Source organism: Gopherus flavomarginatus, chromosome 17 (assembly GCF_025201925.1).
Source record: "Gopherus flavomarginatus isolate rGopFla2 chromosome 17, rGopFla2.mat.asm, whole genome shotgun sequence".
In the NCBI taxonomy this organism is placed as follows: Eukaryota; Metazoa; Chordata; order Testudines; family Testudinidae; genus Gopherus; species Gopherus flavomarginatus.
Window position 1 is genome coordinate 26,313,806 of NC_066633.1, and position 24,599 is coordinate 26,338,404.

Genomic DNA, 24,599 nt, shown 5'->3' on the forward strand with positions numbered 1-24,599 from the left:
GAGTAACAGTAGGGGGACAAATAAACATGGGGAAATAGTTTTACTTTGTGTAATGACCCATCCATTCACAGTCTTTATTCAAGCTTAATTTAATGGTGTCCAGTTTGCAAATTAATTCCAATTCAGCAGTCTCTCGTAGGAGTCTGTTGCTGAAGGTTTTTTGTTGTAATATTACGACTTTTAGGTCAGTAATCAAGTGACCAGGGAGATTGAAATTGTCATAAACAGATAGCTAAGGGTTAATGTCTCTTTCACCTGAAAAAAAAGTAACCTGAAACACCTGACCAGAGGACCAATCAGGAAACCAGACTTTTTCAGATCTGGGTGGAGGGAAGCTTGTGTCTAAGTCTTTTGCTCTGGTCTTCTGTCTGACTCTCTCTCGGCTATGAGAGGATTTCTGTTTCCTGCTTTCTAATCTTCTATTTCCAAGTTGTAAGTACAAATATAGTAAGGCAGTAAGGTTTCTATTGTTTTCTTTTGTATTTACATGGCTATAGTTGCTGGAATGTTTTGAATTGTATTCTTTTTGAATAAGGCTGTTTATTCATATTTCTTTTAAGCAATTGACCCTGTATTTGTCACCTTAATACAGAGAGACCAATTTTTATGTATTTTTCTTTCTTTTTACATAAAGCTTTCTTTTTAAGACCTGTTGGAGTTTTTCTTTAGTGGGGAACTCCAGGGAATTGAGTCTGTGCTCATCAGGGAATTGGTGGGAGGAAGAAGTCAGGGGGAAATCTGTGTGTGTTAGAATTACTAGCCTGACTTTGCATTCCCTCTGGGTGAGGGGGGAAGAGAGATTAGCTCTCGGTACTTCTATTTTCCAAGGCTGGAAACGGGAAGGGTGGAATCCCTCTGTTAAGATTCACGGAGCTTGCTTCTGTGTGTCTCTCCAGGAACACCTGGAGGGGGGAAGGGAAAAGGTTTATTTCCCTTTGTTGTGAGACTCAAGGGATTTGGGTCTTGGGGTCCCCAGGGAAGGTTTGGGGGGACCAGAGTGCCCCAAAACACTCTAACTTTTTGGGTGGTGGCAGCTTTACCAGGTCCAAGCTGGTAACTAAGCTTGGAGGTTTTCATGTTAACCCCCATATTTTGGACGCTAAGGTCCAAATCTGGGACTAGGTTATGACAGAAATGTTCTCCGACTGGTTTTTGAATGTTATAAATCTTGAGGTCGGACTTGTGTCCATTTATTCTTTTATGTAGAGACTGTCCGGTTTGGCCAATATACATGGCTGAGAGGCATTGCTGGCACATGATGGCATATATCACATTGGTAGTTGTGCAGGTGAAAGAGCCTCTGATAGTGTGGCTGATGTGATTAGGTCCTATGATGGTGTCCCCTGAATAGATATGTGGACAGAACTGGCAACAGGTTTTGTTGCAAGGATAGGTTCCTGGGTTAGTGTTTTTGTTGTTTGGTTGCTGGTAAGTATTTGCTTCAGGTTGGGGGGCTGTCTGTAAGCAAGGACTAGCCTGTTTCCCAAGATCTGTGAGAGTGAGGATCGTCCTTCAGGATAGGATGTAGATCCTTGATGATGCACTGGAGAGGTTTTAGTTGGGGGCTGAAGGTGGCGGCTAGTGGCGTTCTGTTACTTTCTTTGTTGGGCCTGTCCTGTAGTAATGACTACTGGGTACTCTTCTAGCTCTGTCAATCTGTTTCTTCACTTCAGCAGATGGGTAGTGTACTTGTAAGAATGCTTAATAGAGATCTCGTAGGTATTTGTCTCTGTCTGAGGGGTGGTAGCAAATGTGGTTGTATCTTAAAGCTTGGCTGTAGACAATGGATTGTGTGATGTGGTCTGGGTGAAAGCTGGAGGCATGTAGGTAAGTATAGCGATCAGTATGTTTCCAGTATAGGGTGGTGTTTATGTGACCATTGCTTATTAGCACAGTAGTGTCCAGGAAGTGGATCTCTTGTGTGGACTGGTCCAGGCTGAGGTTGATGGTGGGATGGAAATTGTTGAAATCATGGTGGAATTCCTGAAGGGTTTTCTTTTCCATGGGTCCAGATGATGAAGATGTCATCAGTGTAGCAAAAGTAGAGTAGGGGCATTAGGAGATGAGAGCTGAGGAAGCGTTGTTCTAAGTTAGCCATAAAAATATTGGCATACTGTGGGGCCATGTGAGTACCCATAGCAGTGCCGCTGTCTTGAAGGTATATATTGTCCCCAAATCTGAAATAGTTATGGGTGAGGACAAAGTCACAAATTTCAGCCACCAGGTTTGCCGTGACATTATCAGGGATACTGTTCCTAACGGCTTGTAGTCCATCTTTGTGTGGAACTTTGGTGTAGAGGGCTTCTACCTCCATAGTGGCCAGGATGGTGTTTTCTGGAAGATCACCAATGGATTGTAGTTTCCTCAGGAAGTCAGTGGCGTCTCAAAGATAGCTGGGAGTGCTGGTAGCATAGGGCCTGAGGAGGTAGTCTACACAGCCAGACAATCCTTCTGTCAGGGTGCCATTGCCTGAAATGATGGTGCATCCAGAATTTCCAGGTTTATGGATCTTGGATAGCAGATAGAATACCCCAACTGCTTTTTTGGCCTACTGCTTCTCTGTCTGGATGTTTTTGTCAGCCCTGGCACACAAAAAGGGCATCATTGCAAGTACCCACAAAGGCAAGATGAATTTTTGCCTGCCTTGCTCAGCTTGACTTTCTTCCTCACCCTATTCCTGCCTTAGATCCTGGGTCACCTGGTGGCTGAAGATGGTCCATTGTCTCAAGTGGTGCCAGAGCCTGACACAGTGCCCCGGGCCACCTTTGCTCTGCACATGCCGGCCATGCATATTTGCAAATACTTGAAAGCTCCTGTCAGTAAGTTCTATGGACAGTTGGTCACCATCAGAGGAAGCTCCCTAAAATTGGCCTGTCTCACCCAGTGGTACATTGACCTCTGTTCAGACTGAGTCAAAGTGGGGGGGCCTTGCTCCTATGGCCGCTGCTGCTGTGAGGGTGGCCACTGTGGTGGATGAATCCATCCTGCAAGCACCTTCCACCTAGCCACCCACTGAAAATTGTGTAGGGTGTAAGGTGGGAGTAGAAGAACACTGGGGGGGCTCCCCCTTCCCCCACCATCAGCCATCCCATACCCAGTGCTGCACCGGGTGGGGTAAAAAAAATACGGCCATATCGGAAAAGTCAGTTGGGTTCTTTGTGGTTGCCCCACCATTCCCCTTGGGACTGACCTGCCCTCCAGCTCAGCCACCCACTGAAAATTGAAACACAAAAAAGTAGAGCCGTACAAGGCTTCAAAGCCCACCAAACCCAACCCCCCTTCTAATACAGCAGAAAAGCCACACTTCTCCTGACTAGGTAGGGACGTCCTATTGCCCCACAAGAAGTGGAAGGCCATCGTGTTCGGTCTCAGCAGCACTCGTGGAGCGGGGGGAAATACATGGCTGAGGAAATTCCCCACAGATGGGTCTTGAGCATGACAACCTTGTAGGTAATGACAAAGTCCACTTACACCACCGGCCAAATCATTCCTCACAGACCTGCAACCATTTCTTCCAGTTTGCGTTTCCCACCTCGTCCCCAACCGAATGCCCAGCCATCAACCTGCCCACTCTTGCAGCCCTCCTCTTCCACCCTGACTGATAGGGTGGAGTATTGAGCCTCCCTCCCTTAGACCCTTCAGCATTCCTGGGGAACACCAACACCGCCCAAGTGACTTTGGGCCAGTAGGTCAACCAATAGGGCTGCCTCCTAGGCCAGGCTGCAGCCCAGCTTCAGGACTCAGAGGAAATGCAGCTCGCATCCCTACCTACAGGACTCCAGGCACAGCCAGGCCTCTGAATCAAACGTCCCCTCTTGTGCTCAAGTCACAACAGCTAGCGGGCAAAAGACAGGCTTTCATGGCATTTGAGAAAGCAAAGTAGAGCCTTGGAAGTCCCAGCAGGGTTTGTGGCGAAGGAATTGTTCACAGAGCCCATTGAGATTTCAGCTCAGATTGCAGGATTCAAAGTCCCGAGTGCTGGCCCTTACACCATGGGACCAATAAGGAACTCCCTGACCTCTGCTGAGGATGACCCTGTGCAGGCAGCCCTGCATTTGCTCACCAAGTTGTCATGCAGCAGTTTGCTGCAGCTCCCAGAGACTTTTCTTAATCCAGATTGAGAGGCCAGTGGGCATGTGAGGAAGTTGCCCCTTCAGTCCCAGGCAGCACATGGCCCTTCCTAGTGAAAATCCTAGTCCTGGGGAAAAGGGATCCTGTCAAATAACATCCTGGAGAGATGTCTTCTTTCATTTTGAGGGGAAAAGTTCTTTTTTCATCTGAGGAGGGGTTTGAACCCTGGACCCTCAGATTAAAAGCATGACACTCCACCAACTGAGCTAGTCAGGCTCATACACAACTGAGACAAATTTCGTACAGAAGAGAAACTGGTCATGAAAATGAGGGCAGGAAACAATACAGAAAACCTGCTACTCTTGCTCTCTTAGCAGTCCTAGCCCCAGCCTGATCCTCCATCTGGCGCCCTGAGGCATTAGTCTTTTTTAGTTAAATATCAGATCCAGGAGAAAACACACTTATACAAAGCAAAACGAAATCACAAACAGAAATGTCGTTGGAAACACAAAAATAAAAAAGGAAATGCAATCCCCATCACTTCATCATGTCTGGGCCATTCTTGTATTGAGAGCACCCGCTAAGGTCCCTGTGTGCTTACGAGAAACCTGGAAGAACTCATACCACAGCCTGAACATGAAACTCAACTGCTCCCAGGTGCTGCAGTAAAACCCTTTCCCTGCTGTGACGTTGCACTCCATAGGATTTTATGAAAATATGCTAATGAGTGTGAATATAATGTAACTGGAATATGCTCCATGCAAAAGGTCTCTTGTAAGGTATCATTACAAAGCTTATTATCTACTGTGTGTGTTCATCCTATTTGTATAAACAGATCATTCTTGGATCTGAAACTAGAAATATGAAATATAACTCTGAGGTCCTGTTGTAATGATGCAAAGTGTGGGCCATTAATAGTAGTTTGGACTCTTGATGGCTCCCATCAACCAGGACAATAGACTGGAGATGGCTCTGTTCTGCACCATCTGTGAGTCAGGCCAGGGAGAATGAGGGCTTGGGGTCTCCCAGGACATGTGACCATGTCACCTAGTACAGGAATCCATCTTAAATCTGGGGCTTTTCCCCAGGAGAGAGACAAAAGATTCCTGCCTTGTACCAAAGCTGTATAAGGGGATGGAACAGAAGAAAGGTGGTTGCAGTCATGAGAAATCCCCCAGCTACCTTGAGCTGGAACAAGGACTATACCTGGTGAAAAGATTGGGCCCAGACAAGAAATAAGTCTAGTCTGCGAAAGAAGCTTATTGGAAGATCTCTGAGGGTGAGATTTGATCTGTACTGAGTTTCATACTGTATTAGGTTTAGACTTGCATGTTTTTGTTTTATTTTGCTCTGTGAAGAATACAAGCTCCATAGAGAAGGAAAAGTTAATGCCCTAGAAAAGTCTCTGTGTGTATGTGTGTGAGATGGTGTCTAGAGACCACTCTCCTCTAGTTTCTTTTCTCTGATTTCCTGTAGAAAATCTGAAGCAGGACCAAAGAATTCTGAGGAGAGACTGCTGGGTGAGGAAAGTGGACGGTGGAAGCATGTGCCTAAGAGAACCAGGCAGAGGAAAAGACGGGCCAGTGAAGGAGAAATAGAACTCAGGAACAGGTTTGCAGAGTTGGAAAATGAAGAAGGGGCACAGCAGGTGGTCGCTGAAGGAGAGAGGGCAAGGAAAAAGAGAAGAGGTGTTAGTCCTACAGGAGGAGGGGAGGAGTCAATGGAGGCAACACCAAATATGAGCCCCAGGAGGATTGCAAGGGGGAATAGGAATCGAGAGGACTTGCAGCCAGTGGGTGCAGGGGATAGACCAGAGAATCACACTGTCACCAGGAAAAGGCAGGAGACTCCTTACTGAGAAGAACAGACAGGCCTGTAACTAGAGCTGATCGGGAGAACAGAAGGATGTGCTGTCTGCCGGGTGCTAAGATACGGGATGTGGACCTGAGGCTGAAAAGGATCCTAGCAGGAACGGGAAAGAATCCGTTGATTGTCCTTCATGTGGGAACGAATGATACGGCTAGATTCTCGCTGGAACGTATCAAGGGAGACTATGCCAGACTGGGGAAGACACTTAAGGAAATCGAGGCTCAGGTGATCTTCAGTGGGATTCTGCCAGTTCCTAGAGAAGGGCAACAAAGGTGTCAAGATTATGGCAATCAACAGATGGCTCAGGCAGTGGTGCTATAAGAAGGGCTTTGGGATGTACGGCCACTGGGAAGCATTTATGGACAGAAGACTGTTCTCTCGGGATGGACTTCACCTGAGTAAGGAGGGAAATAGACTCCTAGGATGGAGGCTCGCCCAACTGATTAAGAGAGTTTTAAACTAGGAATTTGGGGGAGATGGTTGGGAGATGTCCAGGTGATCTCCATGCTGGAATTTAACCTTGAGAGTGAAGAAAACAAAGTAAGAGGGGATACAGCTGTGGACAGAAGAATTGACATAAGGAAGAAGGGTAGTGTAGATACCAGACTAACAGGTGATGTTGGTGGTGGAATGTCTGTGCCTAACAGGGTAAAGAATGTCAGTGAAGCCAAATGGCAAAAATTAAGATGTCTGTACACTAATGCGAGGAGCCTAGGGAACAAAATGGAGGAACTAGAGCTACTGGTGCAGGAAGTGAAACCAGATATTATAGGGATAACAGAAACATGGTGGAACAGTAGTCATGACTGAAGTACAGATATTGAAGGCTATGTGCTGTTTAGGAAAGATAGAAATAAAGGCAAAGGTGGTGGAGTAGCATTGTATGTCAATGATGAGGTTAACTGTAAAGAAATAAGAAGTGATGGAATGGACAAGACAGAGTCTGTCTGGGCAAAAATCACACTGGGAAAGAAAGCTACTAGAGCCTCCCCTGACATAGTGCTTGGGGTGTGCTACAGACCGCTGGGATCTGATTTGGATATGGATAGAGACCTCTTTAATGTTTTTAATGAAATAAACACTAATGGGAATTGTGTGATCATGGGAGACTTTAACTTCCCAGATATAGACAGGAGTACAAGTGCTAGCAAGAATAATAGGGCTCAGATTTTTCTGGATGTGATAGCAGATGGATTTCTTCACCAAGTAGTTGAAGAACCAACAAGAGGGGATGCCATTTTAGATTTGGTTTTGGTGATTAGTGAAGACCTCATAGAAGAAATGGTTGTAGGGGACAACCTTGGTTCAAGTGATCATGAGCTAATTCAGTTCAAACTAGATGAAAGGATAATCAAAAATAGATCTGGGACTAGGGGTTTTGACTTCTCAAGGGCAAACTTTAAAGAATTAAGGAAATTAGTCAGGGAAGTGGATTGGACTGAAGAACTTGTGGATCTAAATGCGGAGGAGACCTGGAATTACTTTAAGTCACAGCTACAAAATCTATCGGAAGCCTGCATCCCAAGAAAGGGGAAAAAAACCTTAGACAGGAGTTGTAGACAAAGCTGGATGAGTAAGCATCTCAGAAAGGTGATTAAGAAAAAGCAGAAAGCCTACAAGAAGTGGAAGAAGGGTGGGATTAGCAAGGAAAGCTACCTTAGTGAGGTCAGAACATGTAGGGATAAAGTGAGAAAGGCTAAAAGCCATGTAGAGTTGGACCTTGCAAAGGGAATTAAAACCAATAGTAAAAGGTTCTATAGCCATATAAATAAGAAGAAAACAAAGAAAGAGGAAGTGGGACCGCTAAACACTGAGGATGGAATGGAGGTTAAGGATAACCTAGGTATGGCCCAATATCTAAATAAGTACTTTGCCTCAGTCTTTAATAAGGCTAATGAGGAGCTTAGGGATAATGGAAGGATGACAAACGGGAATGAGGATATGGAGGTATATATTACCACATCTGAGGTAGAAGCCAAACTTGAACAGTTTAATGGGACAAAATCAGAGGGCCCAGATAATCTTCATCCAAGAATATTAAAGGAATTGGCACATGAAATTGCAAGCCCATTAGCAAGAATTTTTAATGAATCAGTAAACTCAGGGGCTGTACCGTATGACTGGAGAATTGCTAACATAGTTCCTATCTTTAAGAAAGGGAAAAAAAGTGATCCGAGTAACTACAGGCCTGTTAGTTTGATATCTGTAGTATGTAAGGTCTTGGAAAAAATTTTGAAGGAGAAAGTAGTTAAGGACATTGAGGTCAATGGTAATTGGGACAAATTACAACATGGTTTTACTAAAGGTAGATCGTGCCAAACCAACCTGATCTCCTTCTTTGAGAAGGTGACAGATTATTTAGACAAAGGAAATGCAGTAGATCTAATTTACCTCGATTTCAGTAAGGCATTTGACACGGTTCCACATGGGGAATTATTAGTTAAATTGGAAAAGATGGGGATCAATATGAAAATTGAAAGGTGGATAAGGAACTGGTTAAAGGGGAGACTCCAACGGGTAGTACTGAATGGTGAACTGGCTGGAAGGAGGTTATTAGTGGAGTTCCTCAACGATTAGTTTTGGGACCAATCTTATTTAACCTTTTTAGTACTGACCTTGGCACAAAAAACGGGAATGTGCTAATAAAGTTTGCGGATGACACAAAGCTGGGAGGTATTGCTAACACAGAGAAGGACTGGGATATTATACAGGAAGATCTGGATGACCTTGTAAACTGGAGTAATAGTAATAGGATGAAATTTAATAGTGAAAAATGCAAGATCATGCATTTAGGGATTAATAATAAGAATTTTAGTTATAAATTGGGGACACATCAGTTGGAAGCAACAGAGGAGGAGAAGGACCTTGGAGTATTGGTTGATCACAGGATGACTATGAGCCACCAATGTGATATGGCCATTAAAAAAGCTAATACGGTTTTAGGATGCATCAGGCGAGGTACTTCCAGCAAAGATAAGGAGGTGTTAGTACCGTTATATAGGGCACTGGTGAGACCTCATCTGGAATACTGTGTGCAGTTCTGGTCTCCCATGTTTAAGAAGGATGAATTCAAACTGGAACAGGTTCAGAGACGGGCTACTAGGATGATCCGAGGAATGGAAAACCTGCCTTATGAAAGGAGACTCAAAGAGCTTGGCTTGTTTAGCCTAGCCAAAAGAAGGCTGTGGTGGGATATGCTTGCTCTTTATAAATATATCAGAGGGATTAATATTAGGGAGGGAGAGGAATTATTTAAGCTTTGTACCAATGTAGACACAAGAACAAATGGGTATAAACTGGACACTAGGAAGTTTAGACTTAAAATTAGACAAAGGCTTCTAACCATTAGAGGAGTGAAGTTCTGGAACAGCCTTCCAAGGGGAGTAGTGGGGGCAAAAGACTATGGAAGGGATGGTATAGCTTAATTTTGGCAATTGATCTTTGATTATCAACAGATAAGTATGCCTAGTGGTCTGCAATGGGATGGGATCTGAGTTACTGCAGAGAATTCTTTCCTGAGTGCTGGCTAGTGAGTCTTGCCCACATGCTCAAGGTTTAGTTGATTGCCATATTTGGGGTTTGGAAGGAATTTTCCTCCAGGGCAGATTGGCAGAGGCCCTGGAGGTTTTTTGCTTTCCTCTGCAGCGTGGGGCCATGGGTCACTTGCTGGAGGATTTTCTGCAGCTTGAGGTCTTCAAACCACAATTTGAGGACTTCAATAACTCAGACATAGGTTAGGGGTTTGTTATAGAAGTGGATGGGTAGAGTTCTGTGGCCTGCTTTGTGCAGGAGGTCAGACTAGATGATCATATTGGTCCTTTCTGACCCTAGAGTCTATGAAACCCATTGCTTTTTCTGAGGACTGAACTCAGGACCTTCAGGTTATGAGACTGACACGCTGCCAACTGCTTTAAGAAGGCTTGGAAAAGTTTTAGGCTCAGTGTATATGTAAGCAGAGTCAGGATGTCCTCTACCCTGACATCTGGTGGTGAATTATGGGAAGTGCGGAAAGAATGTCAAGAAGTGTGAAATCTCAAATATTTGCATGGGCACACTCAGCAAGGCAGCCTGGGATGGTTATTTTGACAGCTCTGGGATCCCCAATTTCTTTGTTATTGGGGCAGGATAAATAAAGTGTTGCCACCTGATTATGTGAATGAGGAACTACAAGACTGCTTTAGAACAGAAATGTCTCAATATAAATTAAATGACACTTGCTAGACAAGGGACATGGGTTCCAAAACCTGGTGACTTGAGAGAGGTTGGTGATTGGTTTGTGTACCTGATGGGATGGTCATCTTTTGAGGGCTAAGAACATTTTTTACATATTCTTGTCTCTCCACTGTTGAAGAATAAAGCTAATTTTGATTTCATTAGGAGTCCATCTAGAGACTGCTGAGCTGAGTTCATGTTGGGCCAATAATGCACCAGCACCAGGGTTCCTCTACTAAGAAATGAGATTCCTGAGTGCTGTGTTAACTAGTGGGGGAGCCTGAAGACCTGTCCTTAAGCGGCTGGCAGAGCAGTTTACAGTGTGTTGGAGCAGCCCAGGGAACAGTGAGTGGAGTGAAGTGGTTTGCAGGGACAGCTGCAGGAGCAGCACAGCTGGTGTGGTGGATCTGGTCATGGTGAAGGCTGCAGCAGAACTCCATGGAGAGGCAGAGCAGTTGTCCCTGGCCCATGTAAGGTACCCCTTAACACTCTGTGTGGACTCCCCCCCATTTCCACCCAGGCTGGGGGGGTAAAACTCTGCAGATAAACTCTTGAATTCTGGGGTGGCACAGACCAGGGACTTTTGGGTTGTTGGCCTTTGGGGTGATTGGACTTAAGACCCTTAGGGGAAAAGGACATTGCCAAACGTACTTGGAGGTGGGGTTTTTGTTTATGGTTTGTGTTATAATCCTGTTTGTGGTGTTTCTCCAACGTGATGCCACATTGTTTCCTTCCTTTATTAAAAGGATTTTGCTACACTCAGACTCTGTGCTTGCGAGAGGGGAAGTTTTGCCTCCTAGAGGCACCCAGGGGGTGTGGTATGTAAGTGTCCCTGGTCACTGGGTGGGGGCTCAAGCCGGTTATGCATTGTGTTATTGAAACAGAACCCTTGGATACTGAACCCGGCCCTTGTTGCTGCCATCTCAGAGGGGCAGAAGAAGGGTTACATATATAGGACCCTCCTACAGCAGTGACTGGGACAGAAAAGGAGCCAGAGATGTGCTGGAAGAAGCAGAGAGTTCTGGTGACCAGAGACACTTCCTGGCAGCTTTCACAGCAGCAAAGAAATCAATTCATGCTGCCAGTAACCAATCTACTGGAACTAATGGCAACACAGGGGGGATGTTTCCAAGCTGTGCACCTACTTCCACATTTTAGAACTTACTCTCCTTTTCCTAGTACGGCACTTTCCACGTGAATTAAGCAAAGCAATCAGGGGAAACTACACAAGGAATAGAAACCAGTGCTCCAGGGAAGTGTTGAATTCATAACCCCAATAGTATCCCCCTCTGCACTAACCAGTTGCACCACTGTAGGTGCTTCTTAGACAAAGCTGGGATGCAGGCAGTTATCAGTCTCTGTGGGTCACACCTTTGCCTGACGATTGTAAGGCTGATGCATCAAACCTAACTCAAGATGCAGCTTTTCAGCCATGAGACTCCAAGACATTTTAACAGGAAGAAAATCTCCTCCTTTCTGGTTTAGCCCCATTTGACTCCTTCTGCCTGTCTTCTCCCCCTCTCCCGCAGTCTCTTTCCTTCCCCATTGGGGCCATGCAGAGAGGAGCCCCAGTCAGTCTCTGTCACAGAGAGTCTGTGTCCCATAAAGGGAGGGAGGGATCTCTCTAAAACACTGATAATGGGGAGGGGAGGGGTGTCTGTGATTAGGGGGAGAAAGGATGGAGAATTAACAGTGGGGGCCAGAGAGATTCCCCCAGGTTGGGGAGATGCCCTGCTGCCCCTCATCAGCCAGCTGTGGGAAGAACAACTTGGGATTGCTTGGGGAAGCCACCTTTTAAAATACAAGTGTAACATGCTAGTTATATTTTAATAAGACCAAAGCCTCCTCAAACCCAGGGTCACGATCACTGGAATGATTTTGTCCTGATTTTTTTACTGGTCGCAGACACAAAGAGAGTCAAATTACAGTTTCTGTTTGGAGTCAGTGCACACACATGAATCTGGAGGCTTTTAATTTCTTAGGTTCTGCTGCCATTTCATTTCTGTCCTGTTCCAAGATTTATTATTGTGAAAAGCAACGTTAGGCCTTTTGGAGTGTCCCCCCTGGTCCTGCCTGCCACCTCTGGGCAATTTAAAATGGCCCGGGGCAGGAGCAGCGCCAGGCTTTTTGGCGCCCTAGGCTCACAGCTATTTCTCCTCCCCGTGCGCCAGTCCCGTGGCTCCAGTGGACCTGCCACAGGCATTCCTGTGGAGGGTCCACTGGTTCCGCGGTTCCGATGGACCTGCCGCAGGCATGCCTGTGGATGCTCCACCGGAGCCGCGGGACCAGCTGACCCTCCGCAGGCACGCCTGCGGCAGGTCCACCGGAGTTGCCTGCCGTTCCCCCCAGCAAAATGCCGCCCCCCATAATCCTGGCACCTTAGGTGACTGCCTAGGTCACCTAAATGGAAGCGCCGGCCCTGGCCCGGGGACCTCTGCCACCACCAGCAGCAGCACAAAGGGACTAAGGTGGCATCCTGCCCACCCTTGCTCCATGTGGCACACCACTCCCGGAAGCGGCTGGTATGTCTCTGCGGCCCCTGGGGTGGGGGGGGTCTCCACGTGCTGCCCCCATCCCAAGTGCCAACTCTGCCAACCGTGCCAATGGGAGCTGCAAGGGTGGAGTATTTGGGCAGCCATGCTCAGAGAAGCCCCCAGCCCTCCTGCTTAGGGGCTGCTGCCAGAGGGGGGTGCAGGTTGCTTTCGGGAGACGCCCGAGGTAAATGCTGCACCCCTCACCCTCTCCTGCACCCCCATCCCCAACCCAGACCCCACACCTGCACCCAAACTCCCTCCAAGCACCTGCCCCCTGCACACCCTCCTGCAGCACAACCCCCTGACTGAGACCAGACCCTGCACCCTAACGCTTTCCCAGACTCCAACCCCTCTCCTTCCCACACCCAAACTCCCTCCCAGAGCCTTAGGCAGGTGTGTGGGGGGGATGGGGCAGGACTTGGTCCCATTCTGGGCACCACCAAAAATTATAAAAACCTGCCACCCCTGTCCAGCTCAACCTTCTGCTGATGCACCTCAGCCCACACCCGTGCAGGGTTTGAAGCTTCCATTGCTTAAATTCCAGGACACTGAGGGATTTCAGCTCCACTTTGCCCACAGGGAACCTTCACCCCACTCCCAACCAGGTTCTTGTCCATGGGATCACTGTAGGGGGGCTGGGTCCCTCGATGTCTTTTCTCTCTCTATGACAGGCCAGGGTGCAATAACTGGGGCATCTGAGCACCCAGGACCTTCTGTGGGGCTGCCATTCCCCTTCCCCTTCTGTGGTCTCATCTGTCATTGACTCCAGCCTTTTTTCTATCCATCGTCAGCACCATCCGAAGTAAACTGCACTCGCCTCAAAAAGACAAAGAGTCCTGTGGCACCTTATAGACTAACAGACGTATTGGAGCATAAGCTTTCGTGGGTGAATCCCCACTTCGTCAGCTGAATGTAGTGGAAATTTCCATGGGCAGGTATAAATATGCAGGCAAGAATCAATCTAGAGATAAGGAGGTTAGTTCAGTCAGGGAGGATGAGGCCCTCTTCTAGCAGCTGAGGTGTGAACACCAAGGGAGGAGAAACTTCTTTTGTAGTTGGCTAGCCAGGCACAGAATTCCCACTACATTCATCTGACGAAGTGGCGATTCACCCATGAAAGCTTATGCTCCTGGATGTCTGCTAGTCTATAAGGTGCCATGGGACACTGTCTCTTTTTTTAGATCCTGACTAACACAGCTACCCCTGTGATACTCAAAAAGACAGTGTCCCCTGGTGGGTGTAAATCACTGACCTCTCTCGCCTCTGAGCACTGACTGCTCCTCTTTTCCTTGCCTCTCAGTCTGTGCAGATGGGACCTTTCCCTCCAGTGCTGGAGCATTCGCCCTTCTCATCTACCATTGTCTCAAGCAGCACAGCGGGTGGGAATCTTAAATGTACCAAGGTGACTTAGGAGCAGAAACCCTCCCCGACCTTGCATTCAGTTGGCACTTGCCCCTCACTCAGCAGGATTAAAATTCCTGCAGGGAGACCGCTGGGCCACATCCCAGCTGGGCATGAGCAAAGCAGCAAGGTGAAAAAAAGAACATGGAAATACTGAGAATTGAACACAGAGCCTCATACATGCAAAGCATATGCTCTACCACTGAGCTACAATTTACACTCAGAGCTGTCCTATTTCCAGAGCATCCAGTGACCTAAGAGCAGCATGGGGGACACATTCCCTTTTCTGAGGGCCAAACCTGCTGTCCTGGAGGCTGCTGATTCTTAGGGTCACTTTTCAGCAGGGCCAGATTCTATGTGTCGGGCAGAGAGAGTGGGTGCCCTGGACTCAGAGTGCAGAGATACACTCAGCCCTCTCCCCTGCATTGGGTGGGGGGTGCGGCCACCTCCTGCTGGAAGGTAATGGGAGGGGAGGGGCGCTGTGAGTTGCTCAACACCTGACTCTGGTGGTAGCAGTGGTGTGGGAAGCTCCCAGTATTTCTAGGATCTGCTCTTTCCACCTGTCTGTGAAGTCCAGCTTTCCCCAGCACATTCACTGTGGTGTAATTGGGTCACTGTTTCCATGGCTGAACAGCAAAGAATCACTCCCAGTTTCCCTTCTAGCTGCAGCAGGATTAGCCTGTGTCAGTGGTTAATGAGGTGGATCTAGCTGTAGATTGTTATTCATTCCTCACCTTGACAATTCACACAGTCCCTTTCCTACTCAAATCCCCAGCACCTCAGTGATCCTGGTAGCAGGGGTTGGGGCCTGAGACTTTGAGGGTCCTTTTTACCCTCCACCTGGAGTGAACTCAGCTTTTCCCCCATCCCAGACAATCCATGAAATAACAACAGGAGCATAAAGAAAGAGGGGAGGGAACATCTCACTGCCAGGGCTGGATGTGCGCAGGGCCCCCTGCTTCTCCATTGTTTCCATGGAATTTGGCCCCCTGCTTTGCACAAGGGACAGAGAAAGATCTTGCTGTTCCTGTGTCTGTGCAAGGAAAATTGTGCTTCTGTATGAAAGAGAGGAGGGAAATGGCCCCATGATGGGACAATATCCTCAGGATTAAGCCCTAAGGACTCAGGCTGAGAACTGATTTAACTCCACTCATCTGGGATTTAACAAATTGTCTTCCATGGAGCAGGGCCAGTTCCAGTGTTTTTGCCACCCCAAGTCGAAAAAATATATAAAAAAGCTGCAATCAGAGGCAGCTCTACGTCTGCTGCTTTTGGCAGCAAGTCTTTCACTCCGAGAGGGACTGAGAGGGCCCAATTGCCGCAGAAGTCTCCCCATTCCATTGGCTGTCCCAGGAACCTGCTTGCTGTGCTGGGGCCTGGAGCCAGCCCTGCCATTGAGACATTGGGAAGATGGGGGAATCAGGAAAAAACCACAGATTTGTTTATGTTGCAAGTGAAGAATAACTGAAGCTTCTTTTCCCTGACTGGGAATTGAACCCAGGCCTTGGCAGTGAAAGTGCCAAATCCTAACCACTAGACCACCAGGGAGCTGATGGCACAGTTTTTCTTCGCACTTATGCTACACTTTCTTAGGCTACTTTCTATCCACTTTCTGAAACCGCTCCATTGTCCACTCCCTGAAGGGATAGGAGCAGAGTGCAGGAATCCCTGTGCTCAGGGGCACAATCTGAGCCCAACCCAAGTCACTGAAACAAACTCGAATGATGCTTCCTCCAGCAGGACCACAGAGCCACACAAAAAAAGCCCATGAGGAACAATTCTCCTCTGCCTTCATTTACCCCATCGCAACTCTCTCAGCAGCCGACTCTTGCGGGAAGGACTGAGCTGATAGGAGCTCTGGCATAGAGACTAAGGCAGGGATGTTGCTACCGCTTGATATGATCTGATCACGTTCTCACTCTGTGTAATGGGGCTCTGAGCTTTGACATCTTGTGAGTTCTGAGTGCTGAGCCCCCCAGACCCTTCTGCTGGGAGCATGGTGATTGCACAACAGCTGCAAGCCCCTTTCCCATCTCCTTGTCCTCCTCGGCTTCCCCAGACCTTCCCCACAAATGGTTCTATCAGGTGCTGGAGGGATCTAAGCACCTGCAGGTTTCCCTCACCCACTTCTTAAGGCAAACAGTGATTCCCTTCCCTGACACTCATGGGTCTGGGCTTCTTTTGAGCTTTTCCCCAGGGGACATGATGCCCTGTGAAAATGTGTGTGTGGCACGTGGGGAACTCAGACTCAGACTCTCCCCCACTAGATGAGTCCAACAGCACCTCCCCTTGGTGGGAGAATCCTAAATTCCACCCTCCCCCCTGGTTATTCTGACCAGCTGATGGCGGCAGCATGCTAAATCAACCTCAGCTCTCTGGGCTAGAAAGCAGCATCTAACCAGCCTTGTGACAGCTCTGGTTTGCTAGCTGGAGACATAACAAACCAGGAAAGAAAGCAAATGTCAGACAGGGAACCTCAACTCACAAATAAACACCCTCAGGCTGCTTCTACACTGCGACTGGGCAGTTGACTGACTTTAAATCTAGCTAGCTCAGTTGGTAGAGCATGATGCTCTTAATCCCACCATCATAAATCCAAGCCCCATGGAGGGTGGTAGCGACAGCCCTTAGGTGTCACTCTTCTGCTAATAGTCACAGATCCAGCTGAAACAAACTCTCTATGCTCTTCGGCAGGTCATGTTTTTTCCTCTCCCTGAGCTTCAGTAAAACATGAAGAGAGACCAAACTGACATTTGCATCCTCTGTTAAGAGAAAAATTTTCTCCTCTTCCATTGTACCCCAGGCAAGAAAAGACGGGATAATGAACCATTTTATGGATGTCTGCAAAGAGAAAAGTTTGGTCATTATAAATAGGACGATGATCAATTGTTCTCCATGTCCACTGACAGTAGGACAAGAAGCAATGGGCTTAATTTGCAGCCAGGGAGATTCACGTTAGATGTTGGGAACAGCTTTCTAACTCTGAGTGTAGTTAAGCTCTGGAATAGGCTCCCAAGGGTGTCTGTGGAGTCTCTTTCCTCGGAGATTTTTAAGAACAGGTTGAACAAACCTCTGTCAAGGATACTCTGCATATACTTGGTCCCATGGACAACCTGCTCTGGCTCTGGTTCCCTCCTTCTGCTCCCTGCCTGGGCCGACTGCTGTGGGCACTTGATCCCACATGGCCTCCAATGCATCGTCTCTGCTTGGCTCTGCTTCAGCAGTGAGGACTGGATTTCATGACCTCTCCAGGGCCCTTGCAGCCGTACAGCTCTATAATTCGATGCCATTGCAATGCAACATAAACAACAACAAAAGTGGAAACATCACAATCTAACATCTAACAATTCAGCGTGAACTGACATTCCACAGCACAAAGTGTCAACACGTAGGAGTGCAAAGCCCGACAATTCAGCACCATGTAAATGAACGCCCCATAGGGCAAAATGACACACTGCAAAAGAGCTCAGCTCAAACCAACGCAACACAAGCTAGTGCAAAACCATACAACAAGAAACAATGCATCTGAGTGCAAAGTGACACTGTGCAAAACAGCTCAGCGTGGAACAACGACACAGCACAAACCCACAAAACAGAATCATATAGAAAGGTAGGGCAGGGAGGGACCCCGAGAGTCAGGACCAAGTTGCCCTAGGCCACCCCGACAGGTGTTTGAAGAACAAGGAAACAAAGGGCACCACAAACTTATGTTTTTTGGATGAGCCAAGAAAAGGGAGCAGCATTGTCCCCCTCGGGTAGCCCCTGTTCAATTCCAGGTCAGAAAACAAAACTCTTCTGCAAGAATATCCAAAAAATATTGTGTTTCACTTTACTTCAGAAGTACAGTTGTGTGGCAATTAAATGATGACTCTAAAGTTTCATAAAAGTGTGGGAAATATGGATGTATCTGAGGAAATGGCTTGGAATGAAGAAAGACAAAAACTGATGGGTCGAGAGAACAGGCCCTGTTTCCCCCTGGTTTGGAACTTCTCTCACAACTACTGGAAGAGAAAAGCTAAGCAAATGGTGTTCTATTGTTGCAAAGGAGATTAAAGTGAGGCCATTTTCTGCAGATAGAATTAAATGGTCATGTCAGGAGTGGGATTTGAAACCACGTCTCCATGCAAAGACCAGAACACCCAATGGATTGGAAAAGAAGATACTTATAACTAACACTTTAGACCAGTCCACCATCCTGATACTACAAAAAATGTGACTTATCAACCCTAGTTTTCATTAATAGTTGATGAACTCTTTAGGAAGGTCAAGATGGCACATCTCTTTCAACTCCTAGAGACCTTCTACAGCACAGCTGATTTTTAGACACACTCACCCGGACCTAGTATCAGAGGGGTAGCCGTGTTAGTCTGGATCTGTAAAAGCAGCAAAGAATCCTGTGGCACCTTATAGACTAACAGACGTTTTGGAGCATGAGCTTTCGTGGGTGAATACCCACTTCCTCAGATGCATGTAATGGAAATTTCCAGGGGCAGGTATATATATGCTAGCAAGCAAGCTAGAGATAACGAGGTCAGTTCAATCAGGGAGGATGAGGCCCTGTTCTAGCAGTTGAGGTGTGAAAACCAAGAGAGGAGAAACTGGTTCTGTAATTGGCAAAGACTGTGAATGGCTTGCCAATTACAGAACCAGTTTCTCCTCTCTTGGTTTTCACACCTCAACTGCTAGAACAGGGCCTCATCCTCCCTGATTGAACTGACCTCGTTATCTCTAGCTTGCTTGCTAGCATATATATACCTGCCCCTGGAAATTTCCATTACATGCATCTGAGGAAGTGGGTATTCACCCACGAAAGCTCATGCTCCAAAACGTCTGTTAGTCTATAAGGTGCCACAGGATTCTTTGCTGCTTTCACCCGGACCTAAAGTTACACGTTTCCTGGAGCTCCATGAGTTCTGCAGTGTTGGAATCTCCCTGTTCGCTTTTTAAGCGAACAAAAGATGGGTGCTGGCATTCTAAGAGAGTAATGGTGAACCTCAAAATCCTGCCCTGTGCGCCAGAGAGTTAAGCAACCAGCACCCACAATCTCTACTATGATAGCATCCTGTCTGGGAACAACTCATTTACCAACAGCTGGGGTGTGAAATCCTCATTTCTTTGTTGTTCTGTCATTGTAGTCCCCACTTTCCTATTGCTTGTCTGTATAATCTCTGTCTGGTTCTGTAACTGTTTCTGTCTGCTGTGTCAGTAACCTAGTCCCAGATTTGGACCTTAGCGTCCAAAATATGGGGGTTAGCATGAAAACCTCCAAGCTTAGTTACCAGCTTGGACCTGGTACTGCTGCCACCACCCAAAAAATTAGAGTGTTTTGGGGCACTCTGGTCCCCCCAAAAACCTTCCCTGGGGACCCCAAGACCCAAATCCCTTGAGTCTCACAACAAAGGGAAATAAACCTTTTCCCTTCCCCCCCCTCCAGGTGTTCCTGGAGAGATACACAGAAGCAACCTCCGTGAATCTAAACAGAGGGATTCCACCCTCCCCGTTCCCAGCCTGGAGAACAGAATTACCGAGAGTCAATTTCTCTTCCCCCCTCACCAGAGTGAATGCAAAGTCAGGCTAGTACATCTAACACACACAGGTTTTCCTCTGACTTCTTCCTCCCACCAATTCCCTGGTGAGTACAGACTCAATTTCCCTGAAGTCCCTCACTAAAGAAAAACTCCAACAGGTCTTAAAAGAAAGCTTTATATAAAAAGAAAGAAAAAAACATACAAATGGTCTTTCTGTATTAAGGTGACGAATACAGGGTCAATTGCTTAAAAGAAATATGAATAAACAGCCTTATTCGAAAGAATACAATTTAAAGCACTCCAGCAACTATAGACATGTAAATACAAAACAAAAAACCAACTTTGTACTAACAACTTGGAAACAGAAGATTAGAAAGCAGGAAACAGAAAAATCCTTCTCTAGCTGAGAGAGATTCAGGCAGACAGAAGACAAAGAACTCAGACACAAACTTCCCTCCACCCAGAGTTGAAAAAAAATCCTGTTTCCTGATTGGTCCTCTGGTCAGGTGCTTCAGGTTACTTTTTTTTTCAGGTGAAAGAGACATTAACCCTTAGCTATCTGTTTATGACACTGCTGTATAATTAATTTGTTTTGTGTAAACCAATTAAGGTGGTGGGGTATAATTGGTTAGATAATCATGTTACAATATGTTAGGATTGGTCAGTAAAATGATTGGTTAAGATAGAGCTAAGCAGAACTCAAGTTTTACTATATAGTCTGCAATCAATCAGGAAGTAAGGGGGGGATGCGAATGGGAATTGGGGTAGGGGAATTGGAATTATGTTTTGCTAAGGGGGGGAATAGGAACAGGGAAGGGGAACAGGGACACAGGCAAGTCTTTGCGTGTCAGAGCTGGGAAGGGGGATACTGAGGAAGGAAACTGGAATCATTGCTTGCTGGAAGTTTACCCCAATAAACATTGAATTGTTTGCACCTTTGAGCTTCGTGCATTGCTGCTCTCTGGTCATGTGAGAAGGACCAGGGAATGGGAGGGTGATGGGACAACCCTCTAACAAGTACGTCTTTCAGGGTGTGAAACCCCCCAGAACCAGTATAATTAAGCTGACCTAAGCCATGGTTAGATAGTGCTAAATGGAAGGAAAAATTGTTTTGCCAATGCAGCTATTACAGGGATGGAAAACCCCTCCTCTCACTGTAGCAACTGTCTACTCTACAGTGCTACAGCAGTATTTTAAGCACAGCCAGCCTCAGAAAGAGACCAGATCTGGCTCCATGCATGCTCAGGCAGTAAGACAGCAGCAATGACAATACACTAATGCTTTCATAGCTGGCAGGATTTGAACCTGCATGGGGAGACCCCAATGGATTTCTAGTCCCTCGCCTTAACCACTCGGCCACAACTACTTGATTTACAGCTGCTGCCCTACATGATGATTCTGTTCTCACAGAATTGTCACTTCAAATGGCTCAGACCAGCTCCCCCAGCACACTCACTGCTGTGCATTAGTGTAAGTGTGCCCATGGTGAACAGCAAGAGTTCCTGCCCATTTCCCTTCCAGCTGGAGCATGATTAGTGTGTTTGTGGCTAACGACATTGCTGTAGATTGTTGTTCATTCCCCACACTGACAATTCAGACAGTACCCTTCCTATTCGAATCTCCACCATATCATTCCAATAGCCAGGGGCAGGATTTCTCTGGGGCACTGAAATGTTTCAGGGGATTGGTGTGTGGGCTCAGCCTTGCATTCCATCCCTGATGTTTCATGGACTAACAACAGCAGCAGAAAGAAAGAGCCGAGCCAATATCTCCCTGGCAGGGATGCAGGTGGCCACGTCCCCTCTGTCTGACCATTGCCATTGCAGGAGAGAAGGGTTCACCGGATTCGAATGCCCTGGCTCAGACAAGAGACACAGGGAGGTTTTACTGTTATTGGATCTGTGCAAAGGAAATTGTGTCTCTGTGTGAAACTGAGGCGGGAAATGAAACATCCACATGGTGGCCCAGTGCCTTAAGGAATGTGGGCGATGGACTCTGGCTCAGAAATGATTTAACAGGAATTTGTATCAATGTATTGCCCCGATTAAAAGCTATGGCTGTAAGGTGCCATTGTTGTTAGTACTTGAACCTGCGTGGAGGCACCCGAGTGTGTGTCAAGTCCATTACCTTAACGAGAGGTAGCTGATTATTTTGTCAAGACCCAAATTTCTTGGTCAAGGTCTAGTCAATGTCTAGATGACAGAGCAAATAATACACTGATGATAATAAGATGAATTTAGTAATATTTACAGTTGCTATGGGCATAACTATGATGATTGTTTCATGTTTCACTCTTTATATCTGACACCACCATCACCTTTCCCTTTAGCCTTGTAGTTTACCAAGGGTAAAACTAAACATCTCTTCAGATACAAGGGAGTGTTTGTGTTCATTCCTGCTAGCTACACAGAGGCTTGATGTAGCTGCTTTCAATCCTCCGGCTCTGCCCTGATAAGTAACGTTTCAGGGTGTCACTGAACTGAAAGAGGGAGATCATTTTTTGACAGATTATGCTTCCTCTTAAAGGTGTTTGTCTGGCTGGCAGCCCTGGTTCCCTGGTCTCTCCTGAGAGAAGAAAGTTTCTGTGCAAAATACTAAAACTTTTAACAGAGAGGAGGGAAAGGCGATGGCCACATGATGGGGCTGGTATGTACCACAACATGATTATTTTATGTGGGATGACTCTGAAGATTGACTGATCTCCACTTCCTTGGATTTGAAGAGATGTTTAGTTTTGTACTTGAGAACCTGTAAGGCTGAAGCAATTTTATGGATGATGACACTACGATTGCAGGGTTATTTAAAGTTGTAGAAATCATTAAAAACACTTAGTTTCAACTTGAGCTGCCTGTTATTAAAGGCTGGTTTCCCCACGTCAGTTCCATAAGCTCTGCTAGAAAGGCCCTGGGTTCTCTCCTGCCTTGGTGGGAACTAAAGGCAATCGTCCCCTGCTGCCCTTGGCTTCAGGCTGATTTTTCTGGGGAGGGGATGTGGAATTGGTTTGTTTGCTATTGAGAAGCAAGCCAGGCCAGTTCTCAGGGAACGAGAACTCCCAGCATCTTCTCAGCTCAACTCAGGCTGCTGCCCTGCCCCAGCCTCTGTTCCCCTGGGAGCTCTGCTTGCTTGACTCTAGAGCAGGCCGGGAGCAGCAGCTGAGGCAGAGGACAGCCTGGGCTGGGCAGATGCTAGGAGCAGAGCACCAGAGGCCTCTACTGGCTCCCTCCTCAGCAGCAAACAATCAGTCCCCACCCACACCCTGGGACAACAGCCTGGAGCCAAGGACAGTGTCCAGTGGGGGTTTCTCTTTTTCCTCTTCCTGGGGTGAGCAGGGACCTGGGGGTGTTTCTTGCAGGGCAGTTGGAACTGAATTGGGGAACAGGCTTTTAATAACAGGCAGCTCAATTTCAGACTAATTTTGTGACAATTTTCTTTATAATGTAAAATAATTCAAAAGTAAATGGGCAGGAATGATTGGAACTCTTTTCTCCCTGTCACACAAAGAAATGGCTTTTTGGCTTTTCATGATACAGGAGTCAGGTTCGTTCACTGTGCAGAATCAATGTGCACAGAAGCCTGTTGTGTTTCATTTCTTAGGTTCCACTGCCATCATGTGGCCATTTCCTTCACCTCCTTTCTGTCCAAAGCGCAGAGCCCAGTTCCTTCAGAGAGAGAAGGACATCTTTCTTCTTTCCTTCCTCAACAGCCCCCTTCCTTGGAGAGCCCTTTGCTGGGGTCTGGGTGGGGAACAGCCATTCCTGAGGATTAATTTCACACCATTATTGGGGTTGATATATAGATTTTACAGCCAGACTAGATCACTAGGTACCTCTGCTCTGACCTGATCCAGAACAGAGTGCAGAGAATTTTATCCAGTGACTCCTACACCCACCCCAATATCTTCTGGCTGAACGAGGCGGGTTCATTCAGAAAGTCATCGTGTTTGGATGTAAAGGTGGGAAATGATGGGGAAATTGGCCCCTCTTTCAAGTTTCAATGTTGTAACTTCTACATCTAGACCGGGGTGGCCAATCTGAGCCTGAGAAGGAGCCAGAATTTCCCAATGTAACTGCCAAACGTGCACCTTTGTATGCAACTACTGAGTCAATTGTGAACCTTCCCATCATTATCATTATCTCTTTGAAATAATGATGGTGATGGACACTTGGCTTGATATCCCAGCATGCCCTGCATGTCTACAGGCTGCATTAGCCAATCCAACCATTCGGCATTTGCAGATAGGCATCTCTGTTCTGTGCCTGAGTCTTGTACAGCTATGAAAGGCTGGTAGATGCCAATATTTCCCTGTCTTTTTAACCTGCACTAATACCAGGCCAGGCCAGGGCTGGGAAGAGAGACAGAGCAGCAGGTTTCCCATATTGTATCCATTTCCCTTTTTCTTAACTAGTTTCTCCTCTGCATAACTTGTGCTGCTTTTGCTGTGTGATTGGCTAACTCAGCTGGTAGAGTGTCAGACTTTTAATCTGATAGTCCAGGGTTGAAGTCACTGCTCAGGTAATAAACTACTCACTATACCTTTAAAAGTTGTTCTTCTGATGTCCTCTTTGGTGTTACTTTTTCTCTTCAAGACTGTGCCTTTCCTAAGAAGGGCCTTTGTGTGTGGGTTTGAAGGGGCAACTTCCTGACATCCTCTCTGTCCTTGCAGCCTGGAGGAATAAAGGCCTCTGGGCATACAGCATGTTCCTCCCCTGCATGCACACGCATACACAGAAAACACAACAGAATATCCCTAAGGAATTAGAATCACCTGCTGCCTTCCTCTATCCTGCTGGATCCCCAAATGATGATACTCTTCAGCCTAAACCCATGTCCCCTCTACTCTCAGTGCCCCTCAGTCCCAATCCAGTGCCCCTCCTGTGCACATTGCTCCTCACTCCCAACCAGAGCCTACTCCTCTTCACCCTTCTCCTCAATCCCAACCCACAGCCCCATCCTATTTCCAGTGCCCCTCAATCCCAACGCACAG

At 46.9% G+C, this 24,599-nt stretch overlaps 1 long non-coding RNA gene and 2 other non-coding genes across 3 annotated transcripts in view; all 3 read right to left on the bottom strand.

The window, feature by feature from the left end:
• The window catches only part of LOC127036085 (uncharacterized), a 64,972-nt gene that overhangs the window by 20,520 nt on the left and 19,853 nt on the right, over nt 1-24,599 (bottom strand). The window lies entirely within an intron of this gene.
• On the bottom strand, nt 15,564-15,635 carry TRNAE-UUC (transfer RNA glutamic acid (anticodon UUC)). Its single transcript has one exon. It is a non-coding gene; the product is annotated as a tRNA-Glu (tRNA).
• Nucleotides 20,900-20,981, bottom strand: TRNAS-AGA (transfer RNA serine (anticodon AGA)). The gene has a single exon. It is a non-coding gene; the product is annotated as a tRNA-Ser (tRNA).